Source organism: Hyla sarda, unplaced genomic scaffold (genome assembly GCF_029499605.1).
Source record: "Hyla sarda isolate aHylSar1 unplaced genomic scaffold, aHylSar1.hap1 scaffold_3083, whole genome shotgun sequence".
In the NCBI taxonomy this organism is placed as follows: domain Eukaryota; kingdom Metazoa; phylum Chordata; class Amphibia; order Anura; family Hylidae; genus Hyla; species Hyla sarda.
In genome coordinates this window covers 1-24,310 of record NW_026609807.1, presented here as the reverse complement: position 1 = coordinate 24,310, position 24,310 = coordinate 1, and the positions used below count along the sequence as shown (strand labels likewise).

General features: G+C 46.2%; 11 non-coding genes across 11 annotated transcripts; all 11 read right to left on the bottom strand.

Moving 5' to 3' along the window:
* Positions 1-238: 238 nt before the first annotated feature.
* Positions 239-429, bottom strand: LOC130328493 (U2 spliceosomal RNA). The gene has a single exon (XR_008872463.1). It is a non-coding gene; the product is annotated as a U2 spliceosomal RNA (small nuclear RNA).
* A 2,095-nt stretch (positions 430-2,524) lies between these two features.
* Positions 2,525-2,715, bottom strand: LOC130328492 (U2 spliceosomal RNA). The gene has a single exon (XR_008872462.1). It is a non-coding gene; the product is annotated as a U2 spliceosomal RNA (small nuclear RNA).
* Positions 2,716-4,809: 2,094 nt separating this feature from the next.
* LOC130328494 (U2 spliceosomal RNA) lies at positions 4,810-4,995 on the bottom strand. The gene has a single exon (XR_008872464.1). It is a non-coding gene; the product is annotated as a U2 spliceosomal RNA (small nuclear RNA).
* A 2,092-nt stretch (positions 4,996-7,087) lies between these two features.
* LOC130328491 (U2 spliceosomal RNA) lies at positions 7,088-7,278 on the bottom strand. The gene has a single exon (XR_008872461.1). It is a non-coding gene; the product is annotated as a U2 spliceosomal RNA (small nuclear RNA).
* A 2,086-nt stretch (positions 7,279-9,364) lies between these two features.
* On the bottom strand, positions 9,365-9,555 carry LOC130328490 (U2 spliceosomal RNA). The gene has a single exon (XR_008872460.1). It is a non-coding gene; the product is annotated as a U2 spliceosomal RNA (small nuclear RNA).
* A 2,091-nt stretch (positions 9,556-11,646) lies between these two features.
* LOC130328488 (U2 spliceosomal RNA) lies at positions 11,647-11,837 on the bottom strand. The gene has a single exon (XR_008872459.1). It is a non-coding gene; the product is annotated as a U2 spliceosomal RNA (small nuclear RNA).
* Positions 11,838-13,924: 2,087 nt separating this feature from the next.
* Positions 13,925-14,115, bottom strand: LOC130328498 (U2 spliceosomal RNA). The gene has a single exon (XR_008872468.1). It is a non-coding gene; the product is annotated as a U2 spliceosomal RNA (small nuclear RNA).
* Positions 14,116-16,201: 2,086 nt separating this feature from the next.
* On the bottom strand, positions 16,202-16,392 carry LOC130328497 (U2 spliceosomal RNA). Its single transcript, XR_008872467.1, has one exon. It is a non-coding gene; the product is annotated as a U2 spliceosomal RNA (small nuclear RNA).
* A 2,090-nt stretch (positions 16,393-18,482) lies between these two features.
* On the bottom strand, positions 18,483-18,673 carry LOC130328496 (U2 spliceosomal RNA). Its single transcript, XR_008872466.1, has one exon. It is a non-coding gene; the product is annotated as a U2 spliceosomal RNA (small nuclear RNA).
* Positions 18,674-20,769: 2,096 nt separating this feature from the next.
* Positions 20,770-20,960, bottom strand: LOC130328495 (U2 spliceosomal RNA). Its single transcript, XR_008872465.1, has one exon. It is a non-coding gene; the product is annotated as a U2 spliceosomal RNA (small nuclear RNA).
* Positions 20,961-23,053: 2,093 nt separating this feature from the next.
* On the bottom strand, positions 23,054-23,244 carry LOC130328487 (U2 spliceosomal RNA). Its single transcript, XR_008872458.1, has one exon. It is a non-coding gene; the product is annotated as a U2 spliceosomal RNA (small nuclear RNA).
* Between the last annotated feature and the right edge of the window lie 1,066 nt (positions 23,245-24,310).

Below are 24,310 nucleotides of genomic sequence, written 5' to 3'. Positions count from 1 at the left end.
GCTGGCTACTCAAATGATCCAATTAAGGAGGCCATTTAGTCAGCAGCAGCAGAAGTCCTGTGCCTGGACGCTCCAACAGGGGCCAGACACAAGCAGAAGCAGAAGCAGCAGAAGCAGCAGCAGCACCACCTTTTGTTTTTTGGCTGCAGCAGCAGCAAGGCCCACAGGGCTGGCTAGCTGGCTAGCCAGCAAGCAGGTAGCAATGAAAGTAGGAATCTTTCTTTTTAACCCTGTAAGGGGGTGGTGCACTGTACCCGAAGATACTGCCATATCGGGTCAATGCATAGGGCGACGGAAGCAAGCTTCGAAATCGGCCCCCGTTCTCAAAAATCCATTTAATATATGGTCCCCAGATAGGGGACGTATCAGATATTAAACTGATAAGAACAGATACTACACTTGATCTTAGCCAAAAGGCCGAGAAGCGATAACCGTGAAAGGGGCGGGCCCAACAAGGTCCCCTTCATGGGCACTATCACTGCTTGCTGTCAGGGAGGCTGCCAGACAATTTTCCATGCACACTCTGGGCTGGGGGGCAGTCAACCACCAGTACACACAGCAGAACCTAAACCCATACCATTATTGCTAAGCAGCAAGACAGGGGCCCATTGCACTCCCACGGGGCCTTTTTAAATGCAATCCATAACCCGGATTTGCCAGGAACCCTTCTTACTCCTCCTACTTGCATGTGACACTGGGCTTAGGATCTGCATAGGAAACACACACACAAGCACACACCTACCTTTGTTGCCTGCAGATGCCTCCTTGGCTGTCCCCAAACGGTATCAAACCAACACCCACGGGAAGCTGTAAGCATAGAGGACATGCCTGCACCCCATTGGACTTACCTGTGTGGGTTAAATCCGGGTTATTTGACAACCTATGGCGGTGATGGTTCTGCTCAGGCAGAGCAGTGCTGATGCTCCTCATAAAGCTGTCGCTGCTGTGAAGGTTCTAGGTGACATCACAAATCCCTTTGGTTACATACACAACAAAGCTGGGTTGTTGTTGTTTACACTCTGCAAGGCCTGTGGAAGTGAGTGACATCATAGCACTGTAGTTCTGAGGGTTCAAGATGGATGCAACAATCTCCTGTTGCTTCTATGAAGGCCGTAATAGACGACATCACCAAACAGCTCCATAGTCACATACACAGCAAAGGAGAGATGTTGTTTACACCTAGTGATGTCAGTGGTATTGAGTGACATCACAGCACAAGTGCTAAGGCTCCTGGGCCTGGACACAGCAGCGGCTGCAATATCTCAACGGAGAATACGTTTATATCTATGTGTGTGTGTGCGCATATATATATATATATATATATATATATATATATATATATATATATATTTCTCCGCCGAAATCACTTTTAAACCCATTTCCACCTTTTTTTCCCTTCTCTTCCTCTTACTTTTTTTTCACGTTTTTTTACGTTTTTCTCCTTTTCGCCTCTTTTCTGGGCGTATTATTCTTCTTTTTCTTCTTTTTTTTCGTCTAATGCATACCCCATCAGTGCAGCAATGCTTATTCAATACCGCCAGCAGATGGAGACACTGGGGGATAATTTTCTAAGGATTTATACTGATTTTTCCTGTCTGAATTTGTCGCACAGAAAGTTGCAGGCCAAATATGTGTGACATTTCTGCGACTTTAGCTTCTAGAGCATTTTTACAACATTATACATAGGTGCTGAATACATAAAAAGCGACTGTTCAGCGACAGACAAGTCGCATCGGCTGAAAGTAGGCCAGAATGTCAGTCCATGTTGGAGCAGGTTTAGATACAGTCTAAAGCATAGATCTCAAAGTCTGTGCACAGAATTTAGCAAGGGCCTCGCACCTTCTGATGCATCAGGTAGGTGCACAATAGCATAGCCTAACCCTCTGTACTTTGGTCTATATTGATGCGGGACATAGACAGCCAGCTGATGACCAATCCATTAGTGCAATGGATGGCTGGAAGCATTTGTCTTTGCCTTTGCAATACCACAGAAGCAATGCATGGTCAATGTACAGCAATGACACACCTGTGTGAACAGCCAGGAGACCCCCCCCCCCCCCCATGTTATGTTACATAGTTACATAGTTAGTACGGTCGAAAAAAGACATATGTCCATCACGTTCAACCAGGGAATTAAGGGGTAGGGGTGTGGCGCGATATTGGGGAAGGGATGAGATTTTATATTTCTTCATAAGCATTAATCTTATTTTGTCAATTAGGAACATTCAGCACCCACCCGCTATCAAGGCAGCTGCCTATCATGTCATGCCCTACCTGCACAGGTGTGCTGGCTACTCAAATGATCCAATTAAGGAGGCCATTTAGTCAGCAGCAGCAGAAGTCCTGTGCCTGGACGCTCCAACAGGGGCCAGACACAAGCAGAAGCAGAAGCAGCAGAAGCAGCAGCAGCACCACCTTTTGTTTTTTGGCTGCAGCAGCAGCAAGGCCCACAGGGCTGGCTAGCTGGCTAGCCAGCAAGCAGGTAGCAATGAAAGTAGGAATCTTTCTTTTTAACCCTGTAAGGGGGTGGTGCACTGTACCCGAAGATACTGCCATATCGGGTCAATGCATAGGGCGACGGAAGCAAGCTTCGAAATCGGCCCCCGTTCTCAAAAATCCATTTAATATATGGTCCCCAGATAGGGGACGTATCAGATATTAAACTGATAAGAACAGATACTACACTTGATCTTAGCCAAAAGGCCGAGAAGCGATAACCGTGAAAGGGGCGGGCCCAACAAGGTCCCCTTCATGGGCACTATCACTGCTTGCTGTCAGGGAGGCTGCCAGACAATTTTCCATGCACACTCTGGGCTGGGGGGCAGTCAACCACCAGTACACACAGCAGAACCTAAACCCATACCATTATTGCTAAGCAGCAAGACAGGGGCCCATTGCACTCCCACGGGGCCTTTTTAAATGCAATCCATAACCCGGATTTGCCAGGAACCCTTCTTACTCCTCCTACTTGCATGTGACACTGGGCTTAGGATCTGCATAGGAAACACACACACAAGCACACACCTACCTTTGTTGCCTGCAGATGCCTCCTTGGCTGTCCCCAAACGGTATCAAACCAACACCCACGGGAAGCTGTAAGCATAGAGGACATGCCTGCACCCCATTGGACTTACCTGTGTGGGTTAAATCCGGGTTATTTGACAACCTATGGCGGTGATGGTTCTGCTCAGGCAGAGCAGTGCTGATGCTCCTCATAAAGCTGTCGCTGCTGTGAAGGTTCTAGGTGACATCACAAATCCCTTTGGTTACATACACAACAAAGCTGGGTTGTTGTTGTTTACACTCTGCAAGGCCTGTGGAAGTGAGTGACATCATAGCACTGTAGTTCTGAGGGTTCAAGATGGATGCAACAATCTCCTGTTGCTTCTATGAAGGCCGTAATAGACGACATCACCAAACAGCTCCATAGTCACATACACAGCAAAGGAGAGATGTTGTTTACACCTAGTGATGTCAGTGGTATTGAGTGACATCACAGCACAGTGCTAAGGCTCCTGGGCCTGGACACAGCAGCGGCTGCAATATCTCAACGGAGAATACGTTTATATCTATGTGTGTGTGTGCGCATATATATATATATATATATATATATATATATATATATATATATATTTCTCCGCCGAAATCACTTTTAAACCCATTTCCACCTTTTTTTCCCTTCTCTTCCTCTTACTTTTTTTTCACGTTTTTTTACGTTTTTCTCCTTTTCGCCTCTTTTCTGGGCGTATTATTCTTCTTTTTCTTCTTTTTTTTCGTCTAATGCATACCCCATCAGTGCAGCAATGCTTATTCAATACCGCCAGCAGATGGAGACACTGGGGGATAATTTTCTAAGGATTTATACTGATTTTTCCTGTCTGAATTTGTCGCACAGAAAGTTGCAGGCCAAATATGTGTGACATTTCTGCGACTTTAGCTTCTAGAGCATTTTTACAACATTATACATAGGTGCTGAATACATAAAAAGCGACTGTTCAGCGACAGACAAGTCGCATCGGCTGAAAGTAGGCCAGAATGTCAGTCCATGTTGGAGCAGGTTTAGATACAGTCTAAAGCATAGATCTCAAAGTCTGTGCACAGAATTTAGCAAGGGCCTCGCACCTTCTGATGCATCAGGTAGGTGCACAATAGCATAGCCTAACCCTCTGTACTTTGGTCTATATTGATGCGGGACATAGACAGCCAGCTGATGATCAATCCATTAGTGCAATGGATGGCTGGAAGCATTTGTCTTTGCCTTTGCAATACCACAGAAGCAATGCATGGTCAATGTACAGCAATGACACACCTGTGTGAACAGCCAGGAGACCCCCCCCCCCCCCCCCATGTTATGTTACATAGTTACATAGTTAGTACGGTCGAAAAAAGACATATGTCCATCACGTTCAACCAGGGAATTAAGGGGTAGGGGTGTGGCGCGATATTGGGGAAGGGATGAGATTTTATATTTCTTCATAAGCATTAATCTTATTTTGTCAATTAGGAACATTCAGCACCCACCCGCTATCAAGGCAGCTGCCTATCATGTCATGCCCTACCTGCACAGGTGTGCTGGCTACTCAAATGATCCAATTAAGGAGGCCATTTAGTCAGCAGCAGCAGAAGTCCTGTGCCTGGACGCTCCAACAGGGGCCAGACACAAGCAGAAGCAGAAGCAGCAGAAGCAGCAGCAGCACCACCTTTTGTTTTTTGGCTGCAGCAGCAGCAAGGCCCACAGGGCTGGCTAGCTGGCTAGCCAGCAAGCAGGTAGCAATGAAAGTAGGAATCTTTCTTTTTAACCCTGTAAGGGGGTGGTGCACTGTACCCGAAGATACTGCCATATCGGGTCAATGCATAGGGCGACGGAAGCAAGCTTCGAAATCGGCCCCCGTTCTCAAAATTTAATATATGGTCCCCAGATAGGGGACGTATCAGATATTAAACTGATAAGAACAGATACTACACTTGATCTTAGCCAAAAGGCCGAGAAGCGATAACCGTGAAAGGGGCGGGCCCAACAAGGTCCCCTTCATGGGCACTATCACTGCTTGCTGTCAGGGAGGCTGCCAGACAATTTTCCATGCACACTCTGGGCTGGGGGGCAGTCAACCACCAGTACACACAGCAGAACCTAAACCCATACCATTATTGCTAAGCAGCAAGACAGGGGCCCATTGCACTCCCACGGGGCCTTTTTAAATGCAATCCATAACCCGGATTTGCCAGGAACCCTTCTTACTCCTCCTACTTGCATGTGACACTGGGCTTAGGATCTGCATAGGAAACACACACACAAGCACACACCTACCTTTGTTGCCTGCAGATGCCTCCTTGGCTGTCCCCAAACGGTATCAAACCAACACCCACGGGAAGCTGTAAGCATAGAGGACATGCCTGCACCCCATTGGACTTACCTGTGTGGGTTAAATCCGGGTTATTTGACAACCTATGGCGGTGATGGTTCTGCTCAGGCAGAGCAGTGCTGATGCTCCTCATAAAGCTGTCGCTGCTGTGAAGGTTCTAGGTGACATCACAAATCCCTTTGGTTACATACACAACAAAGCTGGGTTGTTGTTGTTTACACTCTGCAAGGCCTGTGGAAGTGAGTGACATCATAGCACTGTAGTTCTGAGGGTTCAAGATGGATGCAACAATCTCCTGTTGCTTCTATGAAGGCCGTAATAGACGACATCACCAAACAGCTCCATAGTCACATACACAGCAAAGGAGAGATGTTGTTTACACCTAGTGATGTCAGTGGTATTGAGTGACATCACAGCACAGTGCTAAGGCTCCTGGGCCTGGACACAGCAGCGGCTGCAATATCTCAACGGAGAATACGTTTATATCTATGTGTGTGTGTGCGCATATATATATATATATATATATATATATATATATATATATATATATTCTCCGCCGAAATCACTTTTAAACCCATTTCCACCTTTTTTTCCCTTCTCTTCCTCTTACTTTTTTTTCACGTTTTTTTACGTTTTTCTCCTTTTCGCCTCTTTTCTGGGCGTATTATTCTTCTTTTTCTTCTTTTTTTTCGTCTAATGCATACCCCATCAGTGCAGCAATGCTTATTCAATACCGCCAGCAGATGGAGACACTGGGGGATAATTTTCTAAGGATTTATACTGATTTTTCCTGTCTGAATTTGTCGCACAGAAAGTTGCAGGCCAAATATGTGTGACATTTCTGCGACTTTAGCTTCTAGAGCATTTTTACAACATTATACATAGGTGCTGAATACATAAAAAGCGACTGTTCAGCGACAGACAAGTCGCATCGGCTGAAAGTAGGCCAGAATGTCAGTCCATGTTGGAGCAGGTTTAGATACAGTCTAAAGCATAGATCTCAAAGTCTGTGCACAGAATTTAGCAAGGGCCTCGCACCTTCTGATGCATCAGGTAGGTGCACAATAGCATAGCCTAACCCTCTGTACTTTGGTCTATATTGATGCGGGACATAGACAGCCAGCTGATGACCAATCCATTAGTGCAATGGATGGCTGGAAGCATTTGTCTTTGCCTTTGCAATACCACAGAAGCAATGCATGGTCAATGTACAGCAATGACACACCTGTGTGAACAGCCAGGAGACCCCCCCCCCCCCCCCATGTTATGTTACATAGTTACATAGTTAGTACGGTCGAAAAAAGACATATGTCCATCACGTTCAACCAGGGAATTAAGGGGTAGGGGTGTGGCGCGATATTGGGGAAGGGATGAGATTTTATATTTCTTCATAAGCATTAATCTTATTTTGTCAATTAGGAACATTCAGCACCCACCCGCTATCAAGGCAGCTGCCTATCATGTCATGCCCTACCTGCACAGGTGTGCTGGCTACTCAAATGATCCAATTAAGGAGGCCATTTAGTCAGCAGCAGCAGAAGTCCTGTGCCTGGACGCTCCAACAGGGGCCAGACACAAGCAGAAGCAGAAGCAGCAGAAGCAGCAGCAGCACCACCTTTTGTTTTTTGGCTGCAGCAGCAGCAAGGCCCACAGGGCTGGCTAGCTGGCTAGCCAGCAAGCAGGTAGCAATGAAAGTAGGAATCTTTCTTTTTAACCCTGTAAGGGGGTGGTGCACTGTACCCGAAGATACTGCCATATCGGGTCAATGCATAGGGCGACGGAAGCAAGCTTCGAAATCGGCCCCCGTTCTCAAAAATCCATTTAATATATGGTCCCCAGATAGGGGACGTATCAGATATTAAACTGATAAGAACAGATACTACACTTGATCTTAGCCAAAAGGCCGAGAAGCGATAACCGTGAAAGGGGCGGGCCCAACAAGGTCCCCTTCATGGGCACTATCACTGCTTGCTGTCAGGGAGGCTGCCAGACAATTTTCCATGCACACTCTGGGCTGGGGGGCAGTCAACCACCAGTACACACAGCAGAACCTAAACCCATACCATTATTGCTAAGCAGCAAGACAGGGGCCCATTGCACTCCCACGGGGCCTTTTTAAATGCAATCCATAACCCGGATTTGCCAGGAACCCTTCTTACTCCTCCTACTTGCATGTGACACTGGGCTTAGGATCTGCATAGGAAACACACACACAAGCACACACCTACCTTTGTTGCCTGCAGATGCCTCCTTGGCTGTCCCCAAACGGTATCAAACCAACACCCACGGGAAGCTGTAAGCATAGAGGACATGCCTGCACCCCATTGGACTTACCTGTGTGGGTTAAATCCGGGTTATTTGACAACCTATGGCGGTGATGGTTCTGCTCAGGCAGAGCAGTGCTGATGCTCCTCATAAAGCTGTCGCTGCTGTGAAGGTTCTAGGTGACATCACAAATCCCTTTGGTTACATACACAACAAAGCTGGGTTGTTGTTGTTTACACTCTGCAAGGCCTGTGGAAGTGAGTGACATCATAGCACTGTAGTTCTGAGGGTTCAAGATGGATGCAACAATCTCCTGTTGCTTCTATGAAGGCCGTAATAGACGACATCACCAAACAGCTCCATAGTCACATACACAGCAAAGGAGAGATGTTGTTTACACCTAGTGATGTCAGTGGTATTGACATCACAGCACAGTGCTAAGGCTCCTGGGCCTGGACACAGCAGCGGCTGCAATATCTCAACGGAGAATACGTTTATATCTATGTGTGTGTGTGCGCATATATATATATATATATATATATATATATATATATATATATATTTCTCCGCCGAAATCACTTTTAAACCCATTTCCACCTTTTTTTCCCTTCTCTTCCTCTTACTTTTTTTTCACGTTTTTTTACGTTTTTCTCCTTTTCGCCTCTTTTCTGGGCGTATTATTCTTCTTTTTCTTCTTTTTTTTCGTCTAATGCATACCCCATCAGTGCAGCAATGCTTATTCAATACCGCCAGCAGATGGAGACACTGGGGGATAATTTTCTAAGGATTTATACTGATTTTTCCTGTCTGAATTTGTCGCACAGAAAGTTGCAGGCCAAATATGTGTGACATTTCTGCGACTTTAGCTTCTAGAGCATTTTTACAACATTATACATAGGTGCTGAATACATAAAAAGCGACTGTTCAGCGACAGACAAGTCGCATCGGCTGAAAGTAGGCCAGAATGTCAGTCCATGTTGGAGCAGGTTTAGATACAGTCTAAAGCATAGATCTCAAAGTCTGTGCACAGAATTTAGCAAGGGCCTCGCACCTTCTGATGCATCAGGTAGGTGCACAATAGCATAGCCTAACCCTCTGTACTTTGGTCTATATTGATGCGGGACATAGACAGCCAGCTGATGACCAATCCATTAGTGCAATGGATGGCTGGAAGCATTTGTCTTTGCCTTTGCAATACCACAGAAGCAATGCATGGTCAATGTACAGCAATGACACACCTGTGTGAACAGCCAGGAGACCCCCCCCCCCCCCCATGTTATGTTACATAGTTACATAGTTAGTACGGTCGAAAAAAGACATATGTCCATCACGTTCAACCAGGGAATTAAGGGGTAGGGGTGTGGCGCGATATTGGGGAAGGGATGAGATTTTATATTTCTTCATAAGCATTAATCTTATTTTGTCAATTAGGAACATTCAGCACCCACCCGCTATCAAGGCAGCTGCCTATCATGTCATGCCCTACCTGCACAGGTGTGCTGGCTACTCAAATGATCCAATTAAGGAGGCCATTTAGTCAGCAGCAGCAGAAGTCCTGTGCCTGGACGCTCCAACAGGGGCCAGACACAAGCAGAAGCAGAAGCAGCAGAAGCAGCAGCAGCACCACCTTTTGTTTTTTGGCTGCAGCAGCAGCAAGGCCCACAGGGCTGGCTAGCTGGCTAGCCAGCAAGCAGGTAGCAATGAAAGTAGGAATCTTTCTTTTTAACCCTGTAAGGGGGTGGTGCACTGTACCCGAAGATACTGCCATATCGGGTCAATGCATAGGGCGACGGAAGCAAGCTTCGAAATCGGCCCCCGTTCTCAAAAATCCATTTAATATATGGTCCCCAGATAGGGGACGTATCAGATATTAAACTGATAAGAACAGATACTACACTTGATCTTAGCCAAAAGGCCGAGAAGCGATAACCGTGAAAGGGGCGGGCCCAACAAGGTCCCCTTCATGGGCACTATCACTGCTTGCTGTCAGGGAGGCTGCCAGACAATTTTCCATGCACACTCTGGGCTGGGGGGCAGTCAACCACCAGTACACACAGCAGAACCTAAACCCATACCATTATTGCTAAGCAGCAAGACAGGGGCCCATTGCACTCCCACGGGGCCTTTTTAAATGCAATCCATAACCCGGATTTGCCAGGAACCCTTCTTACTCCTCCTACTTGCATGTGACACTGGGCTTAGGATCTGCATAGGAAACACACACACAAGCACACACCTACCTTTGTTGCCTGCAGATGCCTCCTTGGCTGTCCCCAAACGGTATCAAACCAACACCCACGGGAAGCTGTAAGCATAGAGGACATGCCTGCACCCCATTGGACTTACCTGTGTGGGTTAAATCCGGGTTATTTGACAACCTATGGCGGTGATGGTTCTGCTCAGGCAGAGCAGTGCTGATGCTCCTCATAAAGCTGTCGCTGCTGTGAAGGTTCTAGGTGACATCACAAATCCCTTTGGTTACATACACAACAAAGCTGGGTTGTTGTTGTTTACACTCTGCAAGGCCTGTGGAAGTGAGTGACATCATAGCACTGTAGTTCTGAGGGTTCAAGATGGATGCAACAATCTCCTGTTGCTTCTATGAAGGCCGTAATAGACGACATCACCAAACAGCTCCATAGTCACATACACAGCAAAGGAGAGATGTTGTTTACACCTAGTGATGTCAGTGGTATTGAGTGACATCACAGCACAGTGCTAAGGCTCCTGGGCCTGGACACAGCAGCGGCTGCAATATCTCAACGGAGAATACGTTTATATCTATGTGTGTGTGTGCGCATATATATATATATATATATATATATATATATATATATATATATATTCTCCGCCGAAATCACTTTTAAACCCATTTCCACCTTTTTTTCCCTTCTCTTCCTCTTACTTTTTTTTCACGTTTTTTTACGTTTTTCTCCTTTTCGCCTCTTTTCTGGGCGTATTATTCTTCTTTTTCTTCTTTTTTTTCGTCTAATGCATACCCCATCAGTGCAGCAATGCTTATTCAATACCGCCAGCAGATGGAGACACTGGGGGATAATTTTCTAAGGATTTATACTGATTTTTCCTGTCTGAATTTGTCGCACAGAAAGTTGCAGGCCAAATATGTGTGACATTTCTGCGACTTTAGCTTCTAGAGCATTTTTACAACATTATACATAGGTGCTGAATACATAAAAAGCGACTGTTCAGCGACAGACAAGTCGCATCGGCTGAAAGTAGGCCAGAATGTCAGTCCATGTTGGAGCAGGTTTAGATACAGTCTAAAGCATAGATCTCAAAGTCTGTGCACAGAATTTAGCAAGGGCCTCGCACCTTCTGATGCATCAGGTAGGTGCACAATAGCATAGCCTAACCCTCTGTACTTTGGTCTATATTGATGCGGGACATAGACAGCCAGCTGATGACCAATCCATTAGTGCAATGGATGGCTGGAAGCATTTGTCTTTGCCTTTGCAATACCACAGAAGCAATGCATGGTCAATGTACAGCAATGACACACCTGTGTGAACAGCCAGGAGACCCCCCCCCCCCCCCATGTTATGTTACATAGTTACATAGTTAGTACGGTCGAAAAAAGACATATGTCCATCACGTTCAACCAGGGAATTAAGGGGTAGGGGTGTGGCGCGATATTGGGGAAGGGATGAGATTTTATATTTCTTCATAAGCATTAATCTTATTTTGTCAATTAGGAACATTCAGCACCCACCCGCTATCAAGGCAGCTGCCTATCATGTCATGCCCTACCTGCACAGGTGTGCTGGCTACTCAAATGATCCAATTAAGGAGGCCATTTAGTCAGCAGCAGCAGAAGTCCTGTGCCTGGACGCTCCAACAGGGGCCAGACACAAGCAGAAGCAGAAGCAGCAGAAGCAGCAGCAGCACCACCTTTTGTTTTTTGGCTGCAGCAGCAGCAAGGCCCACAGGGCTGGCTAGCTGGCTAGCCAGCAAGCAGGTAGCAATGAAAGTAGGAATCTTTCTTTTTAACCCTGTAAGGGGGTGGTGCACTGTACCCGAAGATACTGCCATATCGGGTCAATGCATAGGGCGACGGAAGCAAGCTTCGAAATCGGCCCCCGTTCTCAAAAATCCATTTAATATATGGTCCCCAGATAGGGGACGTATCAGATATTAAACTGATAAGAACAGATACTACACTTGATCTTAGCCAAAAGGCCGAGAAGCGATAACCGTGAAAGGGGCGGGCCCAACAAGGTCCCCTTCATGGGCACTATCACTGCTTGCTGTCAGGGAGGCTGCCAGACAATTTTCCATGCACACTCTGGGCTGGGGGGCAGTCAACCACCAGTACACACAGCAGAACCTAAACCCATACCATTATTGCTAAGCAGCAAGACAGGGGCCCATTGCACTCCCACGGGGCCTTTTTAAATGCAATCCATAACCCGGATTTGCCAGGAACCCTTCTTACTCCTCCTACTTGCATGTGACACTGGGCTTAGGATCTGCATAGGAAACACACACACAAGCACACACCTACCTTTGTTGCCTGCAGATGCCTCCTTGGCTGTCCCCAAACGGTATCAAACCAACACCCACGGGAAGCTGTAAGCATAGAGGACATGCCTGCACCCCATTGGACTTACCTGTGTGGGTTAAATCCGGGTTATTTGACAACCTATGGCGGTGATGGTTCTGCTCAGGCAGAGCAGTGCTGATGCTCCTCATAAAGCTGTCGCTGCTGTGAAGGTTCTAGGTGACATCACAAATCCCTTTGGTTACATACACAACAAAGCTGGGTTGTTGTTGTTTACACTCTGCAAGGCCTGTGGAAGTGAGTGACATCATAGCACTGTAGTTCTGAGGGTTCAAGATGGATGCAACAATCTCCTGTTGCTTCTATGAAGGCCGTAATAGACGACATCACCAAACAGCTCCATAGTCACATACACAGCAAAGGAGAGATGTTGTTTACACCTAGTGATGTCAGTGGTATTGAGTGACATCACAGCACAGTGCTAAGGCTCCTGGGCCTGGACACAGCAGCGGCTGCAATATCTCAACGGAGAATACGTTTATATCTATGTGTGTGTGTGCGCATATATATATATATATATATATATATATATATATATATATATTCTCCGCCGAAATCACTTTTAAACCCATTTCCACCTTTTTTTCCCTTCTCTTCCTCTTACTTTTTTTTCACGTTTTTTTACGTTTTTCTCCTTTTCGCCTCTTTTCTGGGCGTATTATTCTTCTTTTTCTTCTTTTTTTTCGTCTAATGCATACCCCATCAGTGCAGCAATGCTTATTCAATACCGCCAGCAGATGGAGACACTGGGGGATAATTTTCTAAGGATTTATACTGATTTTTCCTGTCTGAATTTGTCGCACAGAAAGTTGCAGGCCAAATATGTGTGACATTTCTGCGACTTTAGCTTCTAGAGCATTTTTACAACATTATACATAGGTGCTGAATACATAAAAAGCGACTGTTCAGCGACAGACAAGTCGCATCGGCTGAAAGTAGGCCAGAATGTCAGTCCATGTTGGAGCAGGTTTAGATACAGTCTAAAGCATAGATCTCAAAGTCTGTGCACAGAATTTAGCAAGGGCCTCGCACCTTCTGATGCATCAGGTAGGTGCACAATAGCATAGCCTAACCCTCTGTACTTTGGTCTATATTGATGCGGGACATAGACAGCCAGCTGATGACCAATCCATTAGTGCAATGGATGGCTGGAAGCATTTGTCTTTGCCTTTGCAATACCACAGAAGCAATGCATGGTCAATGTACAGCAATGACACACCTGTGTGAACAGCCAGGAGACCCCCCCCCCCCCCCATGTTATGTTACATAGTTACATAGTTAGTACGGTCGAAAAAAGACATATGTCCATCACGTTCAACCAGGGAATTAAGGGGTAGGGGTGTGGCGCGATATTGGGGAAGGGATGAGATTTTATATTTCTTCATAAGCATTAATCTTATTTTGTCAATTAGGAACATTCAGCACCCACCCGCTATCAAGGCAGCTGCCTATCATGTCATGCCCTACCTGCACAGGTGTGCTGGCTACTCAAATGATCCAATTAAGGAGGCCATTTAGTCAGCAGCAGCAGAAGTCCTGTGCCTGGACGCTCCAACAGGGGCCAGACACAAGCAGAAGCAGAAGCAGCAGAAGCAGCAGCAGCACCACCTTTTGTTTTTTGGCTGCAGCAGCAGCAAGGCCCACAGGGCTGGCTAGCTGGCTAGCCAGCAAGCAGGTAGCAATGAAAGTAGGAATCTTTCTTTTTAACCCTGTAAGGGGGTGGTGCACTGTACCCGAAGATACTGCCATATCGGGTCAATGCATAGGGCGACGGAAGCAAGCTTCGAAATCGGCCCCCGTTCTCAAAAATCCATTTAATATATGGTCCCCAGATAGGGGACGTATCAGATATTAAACTGATAAGAACAGATACTACACTTGATCTTAGCCAAAAGGCCGAGAAGCGATAACCGTGAAAGGGGCGGGCCCAACAAGGTCCCCTTCATGGGCACTATCACTGCTTGCTGTCAGGGAGGCTGCCAGACAATTTTCCATGCACACTCTGGGCTGGGGGGCAGTCAACCACCAGTACACACAGCAGAACCTAAACCCATACCATTATTGCTAAGCAGCAAGACAGGGGCCCATTGCACTCCCACGGGGCCTTTTTAAATGCAATCCATAACCCGGATTTGCCAGGAACCCTTCTTACTCCTCCTACTTGCATGTGACACTGGGCTTAGGATCTGCATAGGAAACACACACACAAGCACACACCTACCTTTGTTGCCTGCAGATGCCTCCTTGGCTGTCCCCAAACGGTATCAAACCAACACCCACGGGAAGCTGTAAGCATAGAGGACATGCCTGCACCCCATTGGACTTACCTGTGTGGGTTAAATCCGGGTTATTTGACAACCTATGGCGGTGATGGTTCTGCTCAGGCAGAGCAGTGCTGATGCTCCTCATAAAGCTGTCGCTGCTGTGAAGGTTCTAGGTGACATCACAAATCCCTTTGGTTACATACACAACAAAGCTGGGTTGTTGTTGTTTACACTCTGCAAGGCCTGTGGAAGTGAGTGACATCATAGCACTGTAGTTCTGAGGGTTCAAGATGGATGCAACAATCTCCTGTTGCTTCTATGAAGGCCGTAATAGACGACATCACCAAACAGCTCCATAGTCACATACACAGCAAAGGAGAGATGTTGTTTACACCTAGTGATGTCAGTGGTATTGAGTGACATCACAGCACAGTGCTAAGGCTCCTGGGCCTGGACACAGCAGCGGCTGCAATATCTCAACGGAGAATACGTTTATATCTATGTGTGCGCATATATATATATATATATATATATATATATATATATATATATATATTTCTCCGCCGAAATCACTTTTAAACCCATTTCCACCTTTTTTTCCCTTCTCTTCCTCTTACTTTTTTTTCACGTTTTTTTACGTTTTTCTCCTTTTCGCCTCTTTTCTGGGCGTATTATTCTTCTTTTTCTTCTTTTTTTTCGTCTAATGCATACCCCATCAGTGCAGCAATGCTTATTCAATACCGCCAGCAGATGGAGACACTGGGGGATAATTTTCTAAGGATTTATACTGATTTTTCCTGTCTGAATTTGTCGCACAGAAAGTTGCAGGCCAAATATGTGTGACATTTCTGCGACTTTAGCTTCTAGAGCATTTTTACAACATTATACATAGGTGCTGAATACATAAAAAGCGACTGTTCAGCGACAGACAAGTCGCATCGGCTGAAAGTAGGCCAGAATGTCAGTCCATGTTGGAGCAGGTTTAGATACAGTCTAAAGCATAGATCTCAAAGTCTGTGCACAGAATTTAGCAAGGGCCTCGCACCTTCTGATGCATCAGGTAGGTGCACAATAGCATAGCCTAACCCTCTGTACTTTGGTCTATATTGATGCGGGACATAGACAGCCAGCTGATGACCAATCCATTAGTGCAATGGATGGCTGGAAGCATTTGTCTTTGCCTTTGCAATACCACAGAAGCAATGCATGGTCAATGTACAGCAATGACACACCTGTGTGAACAGCCAGGAGACCCCCCCCCCCCCCCATGTTATGTTACATAGTTACATAGTTAGTACGGTCGAAAAAAGACATATGTCCATCACGTTCAACCAGGGAATTAAGGGGTAGGGGTGTGGCGCGATATTGGGGAAGGGATGAGATTTTATATTTCTTCATAAGCATTAATCTTATTTTGTCAATTAGGAACATTCAGCACCCACCCGCTATCAAGGCAGCTGCCTATCATGTCATGCCCTACCTGCACAGGTGTGCTGGCTACTCAAATGATCCAATTAAGGAGGCCATTTAGTCAGCAGCAGCAGAAGTCCTGTGCCTGGACGCTCCAACAGGGGCCAGACACAAGCAGAAGCAGAAGCAGCAGAAGCAGCAGCAGCACCACCTTTTGTTTTTTGGCTGCAGCAGCAGCAAGGCCCACAGGGCTGGCTAGCTGGCTAGCCAGCAAGCAGGTAGCAATGAAAGTAGGAATCTTTCTTTTTAACCCTGTAAGGGGGTGGTGCACTGTACCCGAAGATACTGCCATATCGGGTCAATGCATAGGGCGACGGAAGCAAGCTTCGAAATCGGCCCCCGTTCTCAAAAATCCATTTAATATATGGTCCCCAGATAGGGGACGTATCAGATATTAAACTGATAAGAACAGATACTACACTTGATCTTAGCCAAAAGGCCGAGAAGCGATAACCGTGAAAGGGGCGGGCCCAACAAGGTCCCCTTCATGGGCACTATCACTGCTTGCTGTCAGGGAGGCTGCCAGACAATTTTCCATGCACACTCTGGGCTGGGGGGCAGTCAACCACCAGTACACACAGCAGAACCTAAACCCATACCATTATTGCTAAGCAGCAAGACAGGGGCCCATTGCACTCCCACGGGGCCTTTTTAAATGCAATCCATAACCCGGATTTGCCAGGAACCCTTCTTACTCCTCCTACTTGCATGTGACACTGGGCTTAGGATCTGCATAGGAAACACACACACAAGCACACACCTACCTTTGTTGCCTGCAGATGCCTCCTTGGCTGTCCCCAAACGGTATCAAACCAACACCCACGGGAAGCTGTAAGCATAGAGGACATGCCTGCACCCCATTGGACTTACCTGTGTGGGTTAAATCCGGGTTATTTGACAACCTATGGCGGTGATGGTTCTGCTCAGGCAGAGCAGTGCTGATGCTCCTCATAAAGCTGTCGCTGCTGTGAAGGTTCTAGGTGACATCACAAATCCCTTTGGTTACATACACAACAAAGCTGGGTTGTTGTTGTTTACACTCTGCAAGGCCTGTGGAAGTGAGTGACATCATAGCACTGTAGTTCTGAGGGTTCAAGATGGATGCAACAATCTCCTGTTGCTTCTATGAAGGCCGTAATAGACGACATCACCAAACAGCTCCATAGTCACATACACAGCAAAGGAGAGATGTTGTTTACACCTAGTGATGTCAGTGGTATTGAGTGACATCACAGCACAGTGCTAAGGCTCCTGGGCCTGGACACAGCAGCGGCTGCAATATCTCAACGGAGAATACGTTTATATCTATGTGTGTGTGTGCGCATATATATATATATATATATATATATATATATATATATATATATATTCTCCGCCGAAATCACTTTTAAACCCATTTCCACCTTTTTTTCCCTTCTCTTCCTCTTACTTTTTTTTCACGTTTTTTTACGTTTTTCTCCTTTTCGCCTCTTTTCTGGGCGTATTATTCTTCTTTTTCTTCTTTTTTTTCGTCTAATGCATACCCCATCAGTGCAGCAATGCTTATTCAATACCGCCAGCAGATGGAGACACTGGGGGATAATTTTCTAAGGATTTATACTGATTTTTCCTGTCTGAATTTGTCGCACAGAAAGTTGCAGGCCAAATATGTGTGACATTTCTGCGACTTTAGCTTCTAGAGCATTTTTACAACATTATACATAGGTGCTGAATACATAAAAAGCGACTGTTCAGCGACAGACAAGTCGCATCGGCTGAAAGTAGGCCAGAATGTCAGTCCATGTTGGAGCAGGTTTAGATACAGTCTAAAGCATAGATCTCAAAGTCTGTGCACAGAATTTAGCAAGGGCCTCGCACCTTCTGATGCATCAGGTAGGTGCACAATAGCATAGCCTAACCCTCTGTACTTTGGTCTATATTGATGCGGGACATAGACAGCCAGCTGATGACCAATCCATTAGTGCAATGGATGGCTGGAAGCATTTGTCTTTGCCTTTGCAATACCACAGAAGCAATGCATGGTCAATGTACAGCAATGACACACCTGTGTGAACAGCCAGGAGACCCCCCCCCCCCCCATGTTATGTTACATAGTTACATAGTTAGTACGGTCGAAAAAAGACATATGTCCATCACGTTCAACCAGGGAATTAAGGGGTAGGGGTGTGGCGCGATATTGGGGAAGGGATGAGATTTTATATTTCTTCATAAGCATTAATCTTATTTTGTCAATTAGGAACATTCAGCACCCACCCGCTATCAAGGCAGCTGCCTATCATGTCATGCCCTACCTGCACAGGTGTGCTGGCTACTCAAATGATCCAATTAAGGAGGCCATTTAGTCAGCAGCAGCAGAAGTCCTGTGCCTGGACGCTCCAACAGGGGCCAGACACAAGCAGAAGCAGAAGCAGCAGAAGCAGCAGCAGCACCACCTTTTGTTTTTTGGCTGCAGCAGCAGCAAGGCCCACAGGGCTGGCTAGCTGGCTAGCCAGCAAGCAGGTAGCAATGAAAGTAGGAATCTTTCTTTTTAACCCTGTAAGGGGGTGGTGCACTGTACCCGAAGATACTGCCATATCGGGTCAATGCATAGGGCGACGGAAGCAAGCTTCGAAATCGGCCCCCGTTCTCAAAAATCCATTTAATATATGGTCCCCAGATAGGGGACGTATCAGATATTAAACTGATAAGAACAGATACTACACTTGATCTTAGCCAAAAGGCCGAGAAGCGATAACCGTGAAAGGGGCGGGCCCAACAAGGTCCCCTTCATGGGCACTATCACTGCTTGCTGTCAGGGAGGCTGCCAGACAATTTTCCATGCACACTCTGGGCTGGGGGGCAGTCAACCACCAGTACACACAGCAGAACCTAAACCCATACCATTATTGCTAAGCAGCAAGACAGGGGCCCATTGCACTCCCACGGGGCCTTTTTAAATGCAATCCATAACCCGGATTTGCCAGGAACCCTTCTTACTCCTCCTACTTGCATGTGACACTGGGCTTAGGATCTGCATAGGAAACACACACACAAGCACACACCTACCTTTGTTGCCTGCAGATGCCTCCTTGGCTGTCCCCAAACGGTATCAAACCAACACCCACGGGAAGCTGTAAGCATAGAGGACATGCCTGCACCCCATTGGACTTACCTGTGTGGGTTAAATCCGGGTTATTTGACAACCTATGGCGGTGATGGTTCTGCTCAGGCAGAGCAGTGCTGATGCTCCTCATAAAGCTGTCGCTGCTGTGAAGGTTCTAGGTGACATCACAAATCCCTTTGGTTACATACACAACAAAGCTGGGTTGTTGTTGTTTACACTCTGCAAGGCCTGTGGAAGTGAGTGACATCATAGCACTGTAGTTCTGAGGGTTCAAGATGGATGCAACAATCTCCTGTTGCTTCTATGAAGGCCGTAATAGACGACATCACCAAACAGCTCCATAGTCACATACACAGCAAAGGAGAGATGTTGTTTACACCTAGTGATGTCAGTGGTATTGAGTGACATCACAGCACAGTGCTAAGGCTCCTGGGCCTGGACACAGCAGCGGCTGCAATATCTCAACGGAGAATACGTTTATATCTATGTGTGTGTGTGCGCATATATATATATATATATATATATATATATATATATATATATATATATATTTCTCCGCCGAAATCACTTTTAAACCCATTTCCACCTTTTTTTCCCTTCTCTTCCTCTTACTTTTTTTTCACGTTTTTTTACGTTTTTCTCCTTTTCGCCTCTTTTCTGGGCGTATTATTCTTCTTTTTCTTCTTTTTTTTCGTCTAATGCATACCCCATCAGTGCAGCAATGCTTATTCAATACCGCCAGCAGATGGAGACACTGGGGGATAATTTTCTAAGGATTTATACTGATTTTTCCTGTCTGAATTTGTCGCACAGAAAGTTGCAGGCCAAATATGTGTGACATTTCTGCGACTTTAGCTTCTAGAGCATTTTTACAACATTATACATAGGTGCTGAATACATAAAAAGCGACTGTTCAGCGACAGACAAGTCGCATCGGCTGAAAGTAGGCCAGAATGTCAGTCCATGTTGGAGCAGGTTTAGATACAGTCTAAAGCATAGATCTCAAAGTCTGTGCACAGAATTTAGCAAGGGCCTCGCACCTTCTGATGCATCAGGTAGGTGCACAATAGCATAGCCTAACCCTCTGTACTTTGGTCTATATTGATGCGGGACATAGACAGCCAGCTGATGACCAATCCATTAGTGCAATGGATGGCTGGAAGCATTTGTCTTTGCCTTTGCAATACCACAGAAGCAATGCATGGTCAATGTACAGCAATGACACACCTGTGTGAACAGCCAGGAGACCCCCCCCCCCCCCCCCATGTTATGTTACATAGTTACATATAGTACGGTCGAAAAAAGACATATGTCCATCACGTTCAACCAGGGAATTAAGGGGTAGGGGTGTGGCGCGATATTGGGGAAGGGATGAGATTTTATATTTCTTCATAAGCATTAATCTTATTTTGTCAATTAGGAACATTCAGCACCCACCCGCTATCAAGGCAGCTGCCTATCATGTCATGCCCTACCTGCACAGGTGTGCTGGCTACTCAAATGATCCAATTAAGGAGGCCATTTAGTCAGCAGCAGCAGAAGTCCTGTGCCTGGACGCTCCAACAGGGGCCAGACACAAGCAGAAGCAGAAGCAGCAGAAGCAGCAGCAGCACCACCTTTTGTTTTTTGGCTGCAGCAGCAGCAAGGCCCACAGGGCTGGCTAGCTGGCTAGCCAGCAAGCAGGTAGCAATGAAAGTAGGAATCTTTCTTTTTAACCCTGTAAGGGGGTGGTGCACTGTACCCGAAGATACTGCCATATCGGGTCAATGCATAGGGCGACGGAAGCAAGCTTCGAAATCGGCCCCCGTTCTCAAAAATCCATTTAATATATGGTCCCCAGATAGGGGACGTATCAGATATTAAACTGATAAGAACAGATACTACACTTGATCTTAGCCAAAAGGCCGAGAAGCGATAACCGTGAAAGGGGCGGGCCCAACAAGGTCCCCTTCATGGGCACTATCACTGCTTGCTGTCAGGGAGGCTGCCAGACAATTTTCCATGCACACTCTGGGCTGGGGGGCAGTCAACCACCAGTACACACAGCAGAACCTAAACCCATACCATTATTGCTAAGCAGCAAGACAGGGGCCCATTGCACTCCCACGGGGCCTTTTTAAATGCAATCCATAACCCGGATTTGCCAGGAACCCTTCTTACTCCTCCTACTTGCATGTGACACTGGGCTTAGGATCTGCATAGGAAACACACACACAAGCACACACCTACCTTTGTTGCCTGCAGATGCCTCCTTGGCTGTCCCCAAACGGTATCAAACCAACACCCACGGGAAGCTGTAAGCATAGAGGACATGCCTGCACCCCATTGGACTTACCTGTGTGGGTTAAATCCGGGTTATTTGACAACCTATGGCGGTGATGGTTCTGCTCAGGCAGAGCAGTGCTGATGCTCCTCATAAAGCTGTCGCTGCTGTGAAGGTTCTAGGTGACATCACAAATCCCTTTGGTTACATACACAACAAAGCTGGGTTGTTGTTGTTTACACTCTGCAAGGCCTGTGGAAGTGAGTGACATCATAGCACTGTAGTTCTGAGGGTTCAAGATGGATGCAACAATCTCCTGTTGCTTCTATGAAGGCCGTAATAGACGACATCACCAAACAGCTCCATAGTCACATACACAGCAAAGGAGAGATGTTGTTTACACCTAGTGATGTCAGTGGTATTGAGTGACATCACAGCACAGTGCTAAGGCTCCTGGGCCTGGACACAGCAGCGGCTGCAATATCTCAACGGAGAATACGTTTATATCTATGTGTGTGTGTGCGCATATATATATATATATATATATATATATATATATATATATATATTTCTCCGCCGAAATCACTTTTAAACCCATTTCCACCTTTTTTTCCCTTCTCTTCCTCTTACTTTTTTTTCACGTTTTTTTACGTTTTTCTCCTTTTCGCCTCTTTTCTGGGCGTATTATTCTTCTTTTTCTTCTTTTTTTTCGTCTAATGCATACCCCATCAGTGCAGCAATGCTTATTCAATACCGCCAGCAGATGGAGACACTGGGGGATAATTTTCTAAGGATTTATACTGATTTTTCCTGTCTGAATTTGTCGCACAGAAAGTTGCAGGCCAAATATGTGTGACATTTCTGCGACTTTAGCTTCTAGAGCATTTTTACAACATTATACATAGGTGCTGAATACATAAAAAGCGACTGTTCAGCGACAGACAAGTCGCATCGGCTGAAAGTAGGCCAGAATGTCAGTCCATGTTGGAGCAGGTTTAGATACAGTCTAAAGCATAGATCTCAAAGTCTGTGCACAGAATTTAGCAAGGGCCTCGCACCTTCTGATGCATCAGGTAGGTGCACAATAGCATAGCCTAACCCTCTGTACTTTGGTCTATATTGATGCGGGACATAGACAGCCAGCTGATGACCAATCCATTAGTGCAATGGATGGCTGGAAGCATTTGTCTTTGCCTTTGCAATACCACAGAAGCAATGCATGGTCAATGTACAGCAATGACACACCTGTGTGAACAGCCAGGAGACCCCCCCCCCCCCCCCCCATGTTATGTTACATAGTTACATAGTTAGTACGGTCGAAAAAAGACATATGTCCATCACGTTCAACCAGGGAATTAAGGGGTAGGGGTGTGGCGCGATATTGGGGAAGGGATGAGATTTTATATTTCTTCATAAGCATTAATCTTATTTTGTCAATTAGGAACATTCAGCACCCACCCGCTATCAAGGCAGCTGCCTATCATGTCATGCCCTACCTGCACAGGTGTGCTGGCTACTCAAATGATCCAATTAAGGAGGCCATTTAGTCAGCAGCAGCAGAAGTCCTGTGCCTGGACGCTCCAACAGGGGCCAGACACAAGCAGAAGCAGAAGCAGCAGAAGCAGCAGCAGCACCACCTTTTGTTTTTTGGCTGCAGCAGCAGCAAGGCCCACAGGGCTGGCTAGCTGGCTAGCCAGCAAGCAGGTAGCAATGAAAGTAGGAATCTTTCTTTTTAACCCTGTAAGGGGGTGGTGCACTGTACCCGAAGATACTGCCATATCGGGTCAATGCATAGGGCGACGGAAGCAAGCTTCGAAATCGGCCCCCGTTCTCAAAAATCCATTTAATATATGGTCCCCAGATAGGGGACGTATCAGATATTAAACTGATAAGAACAGATACTACACTTGATCTTAGCCAAAAGGCCGAGAAGCGATAACCGTGAAAGGGGCGGGCCCAACAAGGTCCCCTTCATGGGCACTATCACTGCTTGCTGTCAGGGAGGCTGCCAGACAATTTTCCATGCACACTCTGGGCTGGGGGGCAGTCAACCACCAGTACACACAGCAGAACCTAAACCCATACCATTATTGCTAAGCAGCAAGACAGGGGCCCATTGCACTCCCACGGGGCCTTTTTAAATGCAATCCATAACCCGGATTTGCCAGGAACCCTTCTTACTCCTCCTACTTGCATGTGACACTGGGCTTAGGATCTGCATAGGAAACACACACACAAGCACACACCTACCTTTGTTGCCTGCAGATGCCTCCTTGGCTGTCCCCAAACGGTATCAAACCAACACCCACGGGAAGCTGTAAGCATAGAGGACATGCCTGCACCCCATTGGACTTACCTGTGTGGGTTAAATCCGGGTTATTTGACAACCTATGGCGGTGATGGTTCTGCTCAGGCAGAGCAGTGCTGATGCTCCTCATAAAGCTGTCGCTGCTGTGAAGGTTCTAGGTGACATCACAAATCCCTTTGGTTACATACACAACAAAGCTGGGTTGTTGTTGTTTACACTCTGCAAGGCCTGTGGAAGTGAGTGACATCATAGCACTGTAGTTCTGAGGGTTCAAGATGGATGCAACAATCTCCTGTTGCTTCTATGAAGGCCGTAATAGACGACATCACCAAACAGCTCCATAGTCACATACACAGCAAAGGAGAGATGTTGTTTACACCTAGTGATGTCAGTGGTATTGAGTGACATCACAGCACAGTGCTAAGGCTCCTGGGCCTGGACACAGCAGCGGCTGCAATATCTCAACGGAGAATACGTTTATATCTATGTGTGTGTGTGCGCATATATATATATATATATATATATATATATATATATATATATATATTCTCCGCCGAAATCACTTTTAAACCCATTTCCACCTTTTTTTCCCTTCTCTTCCTCTTACTTTTTTTTCACGTTTTTTTACGTTTTTCTCCTTTTCGCCTCTTTTCTGGGCGTATTATTCTTCTTTTTCTTCTTTTTTTTCGTCTAAT